General features: G+C 45.3%; 1 protein-coding gene across 1 annotated transcript in view; it reads right to left on the bottom strand.

The window, feature by feature from the left end:
* Window positions 1–1422, bottom strand: part of FAR1 (fatty acyl-CoA reductase 1) — a 34105-nt gene extending 32683 nt beyond the window's left edge. Inside the window, exon 1 of the mRNA XM_033062517.2 lies at window positions 1365–1422. The gene's annotated coding sequence lies outside the window, so the exon portion shown is untranslated. The remainder of the gene's footprint in view (window positions 1–1364) is intronic.
* Between the last annotated feature and the right edge of the window lie 11975 nt (window positions 1423–13397).

Genomic DNA, 13397 nt, shown 5'->3' with positions numbered 1-13397 from the left:
CGAGGTGGTATGGATGGTTACAGTTTTGCTTCGATGTTAAATTTTATCGAAAAGTATCAGCTGTTATAGATGACTAATATCATCTTAGACAGGCTGGGTTATTCTGGAACTGTAAGAAGAAAAACATTTATGATGGCCAAAACCTGCAGCCACACTTCATCTAGAACAACTCCCCCAATGTGTTTCTCTGTTAAAATTGTGTCTAGCAAAGCTTCACTATACCTACAGTCCGGCAATAAAGGCCAAGTACTTGCAGTACAAAGCTAGAGATCTAGAGCTGCGATTACCTTATAGCTCTGCAACAGGTAGAGGTAAAAAAAAAACCATAAAAACATAACCCATAAAACTGATCTATCCCATTCATCTATAGGCTTTGATGGGGAAGTGGCTGGATTTTAAGGCATTTATATGTGAATGGAAAGTGAAAAACAGGGTGGAGAAACTGAAGGGTGATGGTCCTAGAAATCTACCCTATACCTAGTATATAATTTCCAAATTGCTGAAATAATGGTATCACAGTGAAGAAGCACAGACACAATACACAAATTGGGGATGTTGGGGATCAAGAAATTCTAGCCTTGCTGCAGTACAGATGGATGTCACAGATACTAAAACTCCTACATGCTCCACTTCTTAATTATTACCGGAAGAGTTATTAAAACATTAAAAAAAAAAAGTTTCAGTTGCTAAAGCCTTGAAGTAGGTTAAATGAAATTAAAGGTTTCTATTTCCATGGGATTCAAGCAGGTTTCGATTACAAGCTCGTTACCAACCACTGCATCCCTGCGAGCGGCCAGGCTTTAACTCCCCCCGGGGAAGCGCTCCGGACCCACGCGGGTCCTGCCCCACGGGGACCGCGAGCCTGCCCGGGGCACAGGCGGAGGGAGGAAGGCAGGGAGGGAGGGAGGAAAGGCTCTCCCGCTGCTGATGGAGCGCTGGGAGCGGCGGGCGCGGCCCATCGCGGCTCTCGGCACACGCTCGCTGCCCGGAGCGCACGGAGCCCGTGGCCTTCCCCGCCAGCCCGCTCCGAGCGCCGGCCCGGGCTCTGCCCCACGGGACCGCCGGGCCGGAGCCGCCGGGCAGGCAGGGCCGGGGCGGCCGCAGGCCCGCCCAGCGCCCGGGGGATGGATGGTGGTACCCGGGCCCTGCGACGGGCGGAGCGGGGCTCCCGGCCTCGCCCACGCTCCCCGCTTCGCTGAGCATCGACCGCGGCCGCCGCGCTCCGCCGGCCCGGCCGCCGCCGCGGCGCCCTCCATCCTCCCCTCCCGGCAAGGCGCGGCCGCCCCCTCCCCCGTGCCCCCCGTGCCCCCCGTGCCCCCCGTGCCCCCCGTGCCGAGCGCGGCCGGCCGCGGCGGTGGCAGTACCTGGTGCGGGCGGTGAGCGCGGCCCCGGCGCTGCCCGGCCCCGGCTGTGCCCGCCCGGCGCTCGCCGCCCCGAGGGTCCCGCACGGTCCCGCACCGCCGCTCCCGTTGGCCGCTGCGCGCGCGCTCCCCGCGCGCCCATTGGCTGCACACGCCGCCGCTCGCGGCACGGGGACGGCGCGGATTGGCCGGCGGGAGGAGGCCACGCCCCCTAACCCCGGCGCCGCGCGGGGAGCCGCGCGCTCCGCGGCACACAGACAGGGAGAGAGGGACACACGGACAGACAGAACGACAGACCCACAGACAGGGAGAGAGGGACACACGGACAGACAGAACGACAGACACACAGACAGGGAGAGAGGGACACACAGACAGAGCGACAGACACACAGACAGGGAGAGAGGGACACACGGACAGAGCGACACAGACAGAGACACAGACAGACACACAGACAGACAGAGCGACAGACACAGACACAGACACACAGAGGCACACAGACAGACACGCAGACACAGACACACAGAGCGACAGACACACACAGACAGAGCGACAGAGACACAGACAGACACACAGACAGACAGACAGAGCGACAGACACACAGACAGAGAGCAACAGACACACACACACAGACAGAGCGACAGAGACACAGACAGACGTACAGACACAGTGACAGACACAGACAGACAGAGCGACAGACACACACAGACAGACAGAACGACAGACACACAGACAGAGCAACAGACACACACAGACAGACAGAGCGACAGAGACACAGACAGACACACAGACACAGACAGAGCAACAGACTCACACAGACACACAGACAGAGCGACAGAGGCACACAGACAGACACATATCTTACACACACAGACACATCACACACAAACACTGATACACAAACACATCACACACATCACACACACAGAGATACAGACACATCACGCACACACTTGTCACACAAGACAGACACGTCACACACATATCACAGACCCCTCACACACACACATATCACACACACATATCACAGACACATCACGCACATATCACACAGAGTGGAGTGGCTGCTCCATGAGGTGCTGGGAGTGTCCCTGCAGCGTCCCCACAGTGTCCCTGTGTATGTCCATGTCCCAAACCCTGGATGCTGCCATCCCAAAGCCGGCTCCAAAGCTCCAAGCCCGGCTGAGGCTCTGGGAAAAGCATCCCCAGCCCTCCCAGCCCGCACCCACCAGGCCACAGCAGCAGCACCACAGGGCTGGGAGCAGCCCAAACGCAGCAGAACCTCTTTGCCAATGGCAAAGATTCACGGAATCATGGACTGGTGGAAGCACCAAGGCTGGGAGAGGCCTTTGAGGCCATCAAGCCCAACCACACATTACCACAGCAAGCGCTGAACTCGACTTTGAGATCACCAGATTGCTCTTGATAGGATTTGTGTGCACAAGTCACTTGCCTCACTGTTTGTTACCAAACAGCACAACGTGATGTCCTGGTACTGGGTGCCACTGTGCCATGCCCTGCCACCATATGCCATGGGTTTCACAACTAAATATTGCACAGATGGACACGCATCAGCTGCACAAAAAAAAAGAAAAAGGTGTTTCAAAGTTAGGAAACACCCTATATAAGCTTGTGCAACCTGTACTACCCAGATTACTGTACAAATAAGGGATTATATGAGAATTGTTGTAAGCACAGTCCTGGCTTGTGCAAGGGCAGGTTGGTTTTTCAGAATGGTTTGTGCCTGACCCAGGCCATGAGAATGGGAGCTCTGCTCAGATCATCCAGGGCAGCTCAATGATCATTTTATACTTATTTTTAGGTATGTGTTCCCATTCACTCCACAGTAGTTACACCTGGTACCTAAGTGCTTCTTGACAGACTACTTAGAATCACATAACTGTAAACTCCTTATTGTAACTGTCCAGTGGACAGCTTTTCACAGATTGTCCCTTGGAAAACACCTGCTCACTGGAGCTGGGACATCATCCAGTCATTCAGCCATAAAGGAAACCCAACTCAGGCAAAGATTTGAGTCTGAATCCCTCACAAAAAGGTTTTACCATTTTGTTGTACCCTGTTACACAGCAAGGGTTCCTTTTTTGTTGTACTGAAACTCTTATATGTGGTAGGCAGCTCTACAGACTGTGGGATGGGGATTTTTCATTTCAGATTCCCAAGAAAGGAAGAGTCCATTGCAGCCCATACACAGACTTGCAGTCAGCACACATGAACCCTTAAGAAAAAAATATAATTTTTTTTTTTAAAATCCCTAGCTGGTATATGCAAATTAAAGTTTCTCAGATTACTACAGCAGTTAAATTAAGGTACATTTTTCAGAAGTTGCTTAGTAAAATGTTCTGTGACACAAAAGGGAAGTCATGGGGAATATCCCAGCAATATTTCGATGTGGGAACAACAGTGTCATTTGTCCAGTCTGGTTTTCGAAAAAACTAAAAATGGTGGGGGTTTAAACTCTGTCTCTAATAAATACCATCTCCTCTGATCACTGTAGTCCATTATTGATAATTTATAATGCAGTGACAGTGGATTAACTGATGCTCTCAGTATAAATGGTCAATAGTAATAAATAATAATAATAATAATAGTAAAGCAAATCAGATTTATTTTCAGGATTACTCTTTTAAAGCCACAATTAATTTATCCCTCTTAAATTATTTATCATCAGGAACACATCACAGTGACATTGTATCATGATGCATTTGCATTTTAATGCAGTAACATATGGTTACTTCTCAAAGAACCTACCAAGCTGGTTATTCAAGGTAGCATTGTGAATTTTTCATTGCAGGAAAGCAAAGATATCAACGCCAATGTGGCCTAGTCTGGGAACACTGAATAAATTATTTAAAAAAACCCAAACCAACCCTATTTGAAACACTGTTACCCAGTACAGAGATAGCATGACACTAGGAAATCTATAGGTAAATAATTGCAAGTGCTTGCAAGGCAAAATGTTGGTTTGTTACCCATGAGAGTGGGACAAACACCTAAATTCTCACCATCAGGGGAGAAAAAAGAGATTTGGGTGGTATCTTTCAATTGATCCACTTCTCTAAGCAACACTGGCAAGTTACTTAATTCACAGGAACCTTTTAGGGCTTTCCAGACTGCTTCATTACATCTCTCCAATTGGAAGCAAGGCCAAAAATTGTGACAATTTCGAACCCTTTATTGACAAGGTCATGGAAGTGTTTAATTTTGCAGCCCCTGCCTGGGCAAGACTCCCCAGTCTCCTTGCTTTGGAGGCTGGCAGAGCTGCCACTGGCAGAAATGTGAGAGGATGAACACCAAGCCACCAAGCATCAGCAGGAAATACAGCCATGCTGCAGGAGCACATGAAACAACAAACTGTTTGCCTGTGCATAACTCCACTTTTTGCAAATGTATACATTATGTACCCATACATGCACTGTATAGCTGAGGAACAGAGCTGGTTTTGTCCTGTTTCTCTGTTCCAGTCACCTGTGGACACCCATGAAGTGTTTTGCATAAACTAAGGCAGATGTTTAGCATGGTCTAGCTCCTTGTGAAGGCAGTAAGGGATGCTCACTTCAATTCCTTGCTAAAAGCAACCCATTTAATTAAAGGATTAGTCAAGAGAAATATCACTTTCTGTGCTGCCAGAAGAAAGGGCACAGGCAGGTTCTGTTCAGCAAGCTTAGACTCCTGTAAATATTTCATTTGTGCTCACGCTGATAGGGGCTGACAGGCACATGGAAAGAAGGCATTTATAAAGGATGCATTTGTGATGTAATGAGCATTAACAGCTCTTGTCCTCAAGCTGCAGTGCTTTCCAGGCACAGTAATATAGGCTGGAATTTGCAAACTTACTGCTGCACAAGGTGCAGTGAGAAAGAAACAGTCCTGCAGAAGCTCAGGACCCGCCTCAGTATGAGCAGTGACTAACACAGTTAAATCTTGTTTGTTTTCTAATTTGTGGTACTGTGCTTCGAGGATAAGGGTCTGACCAAAACTAGTTAAACCAGTTTAGGAAAAATTCAGGAACTTATTTTTAGCTGTGGATTAAAGCTAGTTGGTGCATTTAAAGATGTCTTTGGATTCAAAACAGAATCGTGAGAGGAAATTTGTGATATTACTCTCCAAAGAATCAATACACTTTTTTGTCAAGTGCCTCTTTTGTCTTTTACTAATTAATTAAATGATTGAGGATACTTCTTTTAGTGGTCTAAGTGGGTTTTAAACTCAACCCTGAATATACTGCTTATTAGATATCAGTGTACAAGCAGGATGAGTAACAAATATATTGTTTGCAGTCAAGTGAGTTCTGCTACCTTTTCTATGTTTTCCATTGTAATGTGCCAGTTCTTTGGGGTTTGGGAGCAGCTGTTGGGATTATAATGTATATACAGAAAAGATTCCTGAATCATGGAATGGAATGGAATGGAATGGAATGGAATGGAATGGAATGGAATGGAATGGAATGGAATGGAATGGAATGGAATGGAATGGAATGGGCCTCTGCAGATTGTCTGCTCCACCCTCCCTGCCCAGAGCAGGTTCATGAGGACTGTGTCCAGCTGGGCATTGAGCACTCAAGGACAGACACTCTACACCCACTCTGTGCCAGTGCTGGACCTCCTCTGCAATAATAAAAAGAGGTTTTGTCTTTTGTTTAAGTGCAAATTCCGTACTTCTCTTTGTAGCCTCCTATCCCATCACTGAGAAAAGAATCTCTGCTTTCCCCTGAGCAGGAATTTATCCACACAGCTCACAGTCAGTGTGCTGGCCTCCTGCATCCCCAGGGCCTTTCCCACAAGCTGCTTTCCACCCACTTCATCCCCAGCCTGTACTGGTGCATTTGGGGTTTTCCTCCCCAGTGCAGGGCTTTGCATTTCCTTTGTTGAACTTCACCAGTTTCCTGTTGGCTGATAGTTATCTTTTCCTGCATGACTAAACACAAACATTATTTCTACTTTTGCGTCCTTGCCACGTCACTTAAAAGCAGCAGAAATACCTGCCATGAGATCTGAATGTGAAACTTCATTTCATACTTCTTTTGTAAAAACTAATTAAAACACCTCTTAACTGCACTGGCCACTGTGCCAAGCTCTGCCAGCTTAATATTAATGATATTTACGTTTGATATTTCCTCTCTTCTTTTTCACTGCCTTTTGGCATACCAATGTACTTAATTATAGTTTAGTACATTGAGTATATTGATAAATGTGTGGGTGATAGAAACAGTTGCTAGAAAGGGCTGACATCCATCAGGAGTGCTGCAGGGGGAAGGGATCCTTCAGAGGAATGATGGAGGTTTGGTTATAACTTCATCATGTGAGGCTTGGCTCATCACTTCATTTAAAAATGGGGCTGTCTGGGTCATATGACTAACATAAAACAGTTTATTAAGAACAAATTTTTCTTGAAAGAACCTTCAAAGGTATTGAAGACGGGAAGGTTGTTGCTCAATTAGAAACAGCAGACTTGCTGAAAACAATTCTAAGGTATCTCTGTGGGGAGCAGGGGATTAAAGGGAGCTGAAGGGGCTCGTGGTGCTCAGCCCCTTTGTGAAATTGTGATTTTGAACACTGCTGTGCTCTGCTTCCTCTAGCCACCTTCTAATTGTCCTCTGATTCAGTCTGAATGCGTTTGCCAATACACACCTTTGTTTCTGTGCCAGCACTCGCCTTTTCAGCCAACAAACCACTCCTGCAGGGGTACATTTGGAGAGAGCAATCTTATCCTATTTCAGCTTTCATTTGCAGGGCTAGAAGAACCATGATCTGCAAGTCTCCTCTTGTGGAGAGAATCTCTTTCTTATCCATTCCTGCCTTTGCAAGTTTTTCAGATTAAATTTGTAATTTTATACAATATTCCAGGTAAAATTTTACTGAGATCTTACATGGCAAAAATATTTTCATACCTCTGCTGAAATTAGATCTCTTGATGGCAGCTTGGGCTTATATTTGTTTTTGGCATCATTTTCTCATGTCAGCAGTTCATAAAAAGTGTGATTTTGAAGAGTATATTTTGGGTTCTTCTTCTGTCATTTCAAACTGAGGTTCTAGCATATAGTGGTGCTATTTGTTCCCAAGCACAAAAGTACACATTTGTGTATAAATAAAATTTCTTCTCATTTCTAGCAGTCTAGGCTATAGGTTCTTTTAGTATTAATTCTAATTGGTAGTCATTAATTATTTGTTTTAATAATGTTTCTTTATCAGTGAATTTTCATTATCATGTATCCAACATCAACATTACTTGTAGCTATTTCCTTTTATGTCAGCTCATTTCATGCTTCAATTTGCCTCTTTATTCTATTTATTAGTTTTCCATATCAAAATGTTGGAATCTGTTTCTTTCTTTTGCTCCATAATACACCCCAAGTACTGGTTTTGAATTCATGGTCAGTTCTCCCTTCTATTTCTGTTCCAGTCACCCTTTTCTTGCATAAGCTGCATGATTTGTCCTCAGGCACTGATGACACACAATCACATCTGGCTCCCAAAACCAAAGGTGATAATTTCTCCCTCTGGGTGAAACTACATAAACTTCACAAGTTTGTTATTGCTTACCATGATTTCTTCACAACTTTTCCTGTTGTTCTATTAGACAGTTTAATAATATACTTTCATATAAGCAGAACACCCTGCCTCAATGGTGTTTTCTCCAAAGAATTTCTCTTGAGCTGTCTGATTTCGTAGGTTCAGACTTATTAACGTATTTCTCATGGTTGCTCTGTTCAAAGGAAGCCAGTTCATGCTTTCAGTGTGAAATGATCCCGTCTTCAGACAAAATCACTGGTTCAAAAGTTTGCAGTTTGTCGGTGGTTATTGTACCATTTATCTTTTTGGTAATGTTGCATTATATTCATCACAACTTGGTTTGATGGGGCAGATCAGCAGCCTGAAGCAATCAGTGATGATTCCTCCTCACCACAGGAAGATGCAGAAGTGAGAGCAGGGCACTGCTCTGCTGCCTGGGGTCTCCGTGCTCACAGGGACCACGCTCCCAAGGGTGGGCAGCAGTCGTGGAAGGACTGGGACAGAGTTCTGTGCGCCTTGGTGAGATGGGAGGGATGGCTGAGGTGATGATCCCTGTCTCAGTGATAAGTTACCTTCGTGCCACATTGCTTCCACAGCCCTGACCTAATTGCTGTTTCTAACTGCCCCATGCTTTCCACCCTAGAGTCATTTCAAAAAGAGTTACATTCAGTTTGGTTTTACTCTGACACAAGGAGCTGCTGATTCTGGTTGTGGTGAGGAGAAAGTTCAAGACAAATCTGTTGTAGAGTTTTCTGTTTTTCTGTTTTCTGGACTTGGAAAGATAGCTCGACATGGCAAGAGCAGGTGGATAAAGAGCCAAGAGAGAAAGGGAATTAAAGAAAGAGAGGGGGAAAGGCAACAGAAAGTAGAGCAGGGAAGGATTTCAAACACAAAGATGTGTAGGTGGATGAGAAAGAGCTGAAGACTGGCCATCAACAGCAAATAGAGTTGTAAAAATGGCACTTGACTCTTGAATCAATTCGTGATGTGCTTTGACTTTCTGGACTGTGGAGAAGGAGAAGGTGTTTAGAAAACCCATCACACATGGAAAGGGGGAATCATGCAAGCTTTGTTTTGTTTTGAGTGTGAATCCTTGAACGGATGAGGAAAAAATCCATCTTCTCTCAAAGCTGCACTGTCAACACTCAACTGATGTAGTTATCTACAGAAGAAAGTTTTGTTATTCTTCATCAAGGTTTCCAGGCTGCCACAGCACAAACAGCCTGTAAGAAACAGCCTCAGACTCATGGCAAATTACAGCGTCAAAGGTAATGAGAACAAGATCCCTGCTGAAGATACCTGGTTGTAACACGTTGAACTATGGAAAAATGCAAATCCTACGTTAGGAAACTACATCATGATAAAGCAAATCTTGTGCTGATGTGATTCCTATTGCTCCTGTGAAGTGGTTACTCTGCCAGCATCTCTGGCCAGAGCCTGGAAGCTGTCCCTGAAAATCTGCAGCAGATAGAGCAGCACGAAGAAGAAAGGATCAGCCTGGTGTATGCTTACCTTCTGGCCCTTAGGCACAGTCCCAGGACCCATTCTGAATTTTTTTTTTCCTTCATTTACTTGATTTATCATCTAGAATCTCATGTGAACCGTTGAGTGATATAACCTGGGATGTGATTTGAAATTTAAAATGAGTAAAATAGTTGTGCTGTAGGAGAAAGATCACGCTCAGAAACTGTGGAACTTGTTCTAAGTAACATATTGACTTAAAGAGAACAACAAGTCAGCAAGAGCAAACCAGGATGGTGAAGGCCCACAAACAGGATTAGTATCTGCAATTAACTCATCTGTGGCATATTCTTTTGTCTGCTTTTCACTTTATTGCCATTGGTTGTACAGAGCAGACACCACACACGGTTTATGATGCTACTGCAGTTCCAATAAATATTGGACATTGATTTAGAGCCCTCAACCTTAGTGCCATTTGCAGTTTCCAGATAATTTATTGATGACATGTGAGTAGCACTGGAAGACATAAGTTGAATGTCAAAGAGTGCAACACCCTGCCTTTGTTTCTTACACTCTGCTTCCAAAAGCATCTGCTATTAGTCACACTTAGGGCAGCATTGAGAAAAGAAAATATTGGCTCATTTGGCAGTCATTATCTTCACTAATATCACTGAGCAGATTTACAAAGGTTGAGCAATGCATTCTGTTAATGGGACATGGTTGCAAGATGTCACTGATGTTGAGGCACCCCTGATAAGATTAATATCTCATCAACCAAAAAAATATATGAATTCCAACACTGAAAAATTCTTTGTTCAGATAGGTTACACTCAGCTGAGAGCTGCTGAAATTCACCTTAACGTTATCCCTATTAGAACACAAAATAATATTCTTGGCCACACAGTAAATTTAAACTTTGCCAAGTGGACTGTTGTAACACTCACTGCCATGAAATTATTTTTTTAAGACACTTGAATTTACAGTCTGTGATTTAATTGCAGCTGTAATATCACTGCAATATTGCTGCAACCTCCAACAGGGCTTGACAACTAAGGCAGAGTAATTCAGGGTCCCAAGGATACAGCCTTTTGGGGCAGAATTTATGGACAGATTGGACATCTGTCAAGTGTTTCTGGTCCCAGCATTCAGTCCTAAGCAGACAGCACGGTGTTCAGAAGTCCCAAATACTGTAACAAACCCACAGTAGCTGTGGCACTTCCCTGGTGGGTCAAATCTAAGGTGTAAATGCACAACAAACCCAGCAGACTCCGTGTGTTGGAGCTGAGAAAAAGCCTGGTTTGCCCATGAAGAACACGTAGAGGTTGGCTGCTGCAGCCTGAGGGTGACAGGCTCGCTGTTCAAGCACTAATTCAATGGATATTACCAGCATCCAAAGATCACCCACCCAAACTACCAGCCTGAATGCAATAGTCCTTACTCCAACAGGACTCAGCAGTAACCCTGAGTTGTGATCTCCTTTTGGAACAGCCTAAATATCCAGTAATCTGGCGATTAAGGCGCCGACAGGGGTGTTGACAGACCTGATTTCAGTCCTCAGTCGGGCGGATAAATGGCTTTGGTGTTAGTTCTTGTCCCATTGTCCATGTAACCTTGACAGCAGGCTGCCACCTACCCGGAGTGCCAACCCTCTGCAACCTCTAACTTCACTGTTTGGCTCTACAGAACAAATGCTTCAGAGCAGGGATGTGCGTGAGAGACAGAATGCGGATTAGAAAACCCTTCTCTCCTTCTAACTAGGATTCCCCTCAGGAGAAAGGCACTGCCACTCTCCTAAGGAGAGAAGCACCTCTTTGCTCTTTAGGGTGTCAATGACATTTATCTGTGCTGGGATTAAAGTTCAATGCATTGCTTAGAAAGCCAGGGTTTGCAATCAGGAGCTGAGGCACTCACACGCCTGAAAGGCAACACTTTTGGAAACCTTATTGAGATTGATTTGGTGAGCTTGGAGGCTCACCAGTAGAAGAAATCAAACTGGGCATTTCTTCTGTGAGGCACTCTAATAGCTGCTCTTATTCAACAGTGGGTCAGGATCTCTGGTCTTTGGCCATAGTATAATTTTTTTTTTTCTTTATTGCTGCTTAACTCAGGACATTTTTCCCCAAAACTGTTATGGCATAAAACATTGGTTTTTACTTGAGTTTCTTCTGTCACTTTACTTGAGTTTCTGTGACATGGCTTAACTATTTCCATTAGTTAAACATCTTATTTCTTGGTGTTTCATGGAAATGAAAGCTGTAGCACTTGGATTCACTAACTTTAGCTGAAGGGCAGCAATCTGTTCTGTAGATAGAATGTGAAATAAATCAAGTCTCCATATTGTCTTAAAAAGGCTGAAGGTTTTCTTTCATTTCCTCCTTGTCCCATTCCTATTTCTTCATTCATTTATCTTCTCTTTGTCTTACTAAACTGGATGCTACAATCTCTTGGAATCTTTTAAAATCACAAAAAAAATTTAGTTGGAAGGGATGTTGTCTGGTCTGACCACCCACTGAAAGCAGAGGTGACCCCAAGGCTTTACCATCTTCAAAAAAATCTGTTTTCCCTGGCTGCAAACCCCCCTTCTTCTGCTACTCTGATTTACAATGATCTCATCTATTGTTTCTGCAAATGTTAATGCATGATAAAGGAGCTGGTGTTTTGGAATGAACTAGACACACTGTAAGCACAGTGCCTGAGTGTTTTGTTTTGTTCTTTGCCTCGGTGTGTAGGTGGTGAGTTCTGCTGAGCTCCTGTGAGCACAGGCTCCACAACCACACCACTGTGGGCTCTGGACTTTCTAAGCCCAGTGTTACAAGGCAGGTAAGAGTATGCAGCACTAATTTTGGACAAAAACACATTACAGACATATTGAAACAAATACTCAATCCAAGCCTTAAAAAACAAGAAAGCTCAGAAAAATAGAGAACAAGCTGTGTCAGGATAGAGCAACACAGCTCTGGCTGTCAGTGGGGACACCAGGCAGAAATCAGGGGAGTGGCAGTAAAGGCACTTCAGGGTTTGTGATCTCTTAGGTTTCATGGTGTAGCATGAAATGCCCCTGCCTGTTCATCACTGATGGAACATAGGGATGCAGACTTTTCTCAAAGCATGGCAGCAGCACTGACCTGGTGGCTTTTCTTGCTAGGGTCAAATGCTTGTCAGAGTTAGGAGAGCATCAGGGGGATGCACAAGCAGAGCAATGTCTGCTTCTTCCCCTTAGGAATGCCACTAAAAGGAGCTGTGCCTGCAGTCTGAGGCCCAGGCAGCGTTGTGCTGTTCTTGCCCTCCCTCTCAGAGACTGTCCCTGTCCCTGTCCCTGGGGGAGCCTGCTCAGGAGCCGTGACAGGCAGCTCACAGAGACCCCCAGGCTCTGCTCCAGGGCAGAGCAGAGCAGACACACACACACACAGCTGAAGCTGTGATATGTTCTAGAGCACCTGGCAAGTTGCAAGAGCCCTGTCTCTCATTGCCCAGCTAATTAGTGTGAGTGCAGTGCCATGAGGTGCAGTGACAGTGACGCTGCTCCCAGGGTTATGCAGCTGGCTGGGCTATCTGATAGCTCACATAGCCAGGGACCTTCCCAGGGATGATGGCCTAATTATCTCTCCTCACAGCTTTTGATTTAAAGGAGCACCTTTTCTCCTGGAAGTCTGAAAAAACCCACTTTTGTCTGTCTTTTAATGGTAAATGCTGCAGCAGAAACAATCAAGACTTGCACTCCCAAAAGCCTGTGCTCTGGACAAAGCCACATTTTCTCTTCAGTATGACAGAATCTGGGAAAAAAATATCAGGTAACAAGAGTTCAGTTACACTGGAGCTAAAAAACAGTGCTAGGCTTTCCCCACTGATCAAACTGCTGGACCTGCAGAGGGTTTGGGTGATCCCCAGAATTGCCAGGCCTGTGCAGATTGATGCTCTGGGAATGCCTTTGGGCTCACAAGCACAGATGTGACACTGCAGCACTCATTAGCTTCTCTATCTGTGCAGTCAGTGGGCAGGAACTCTGAGCTCCAGCACAGTGCACATGTTCAAGACTTCTGAAACAGTC

Source organism: Catharus ustulatus, chromosome 6 (assembly GCF_009819885.2).
Source record: "Catharus ustulatus isolate bCatUst1 chromosome 6, bCatUst1.pri.v2, whole genome shotgun sequence".
Lineage (NCBI taxonomy): Eukaryota > Metazoa > Chordata > Aves > Passeriformes > Turdidae > Catharus > Catharus ustulatus.
Note: the sequence above shows the minus strand (reverse complement) of the source record. Positions and strands in the feature narration are given on the sequence as shown.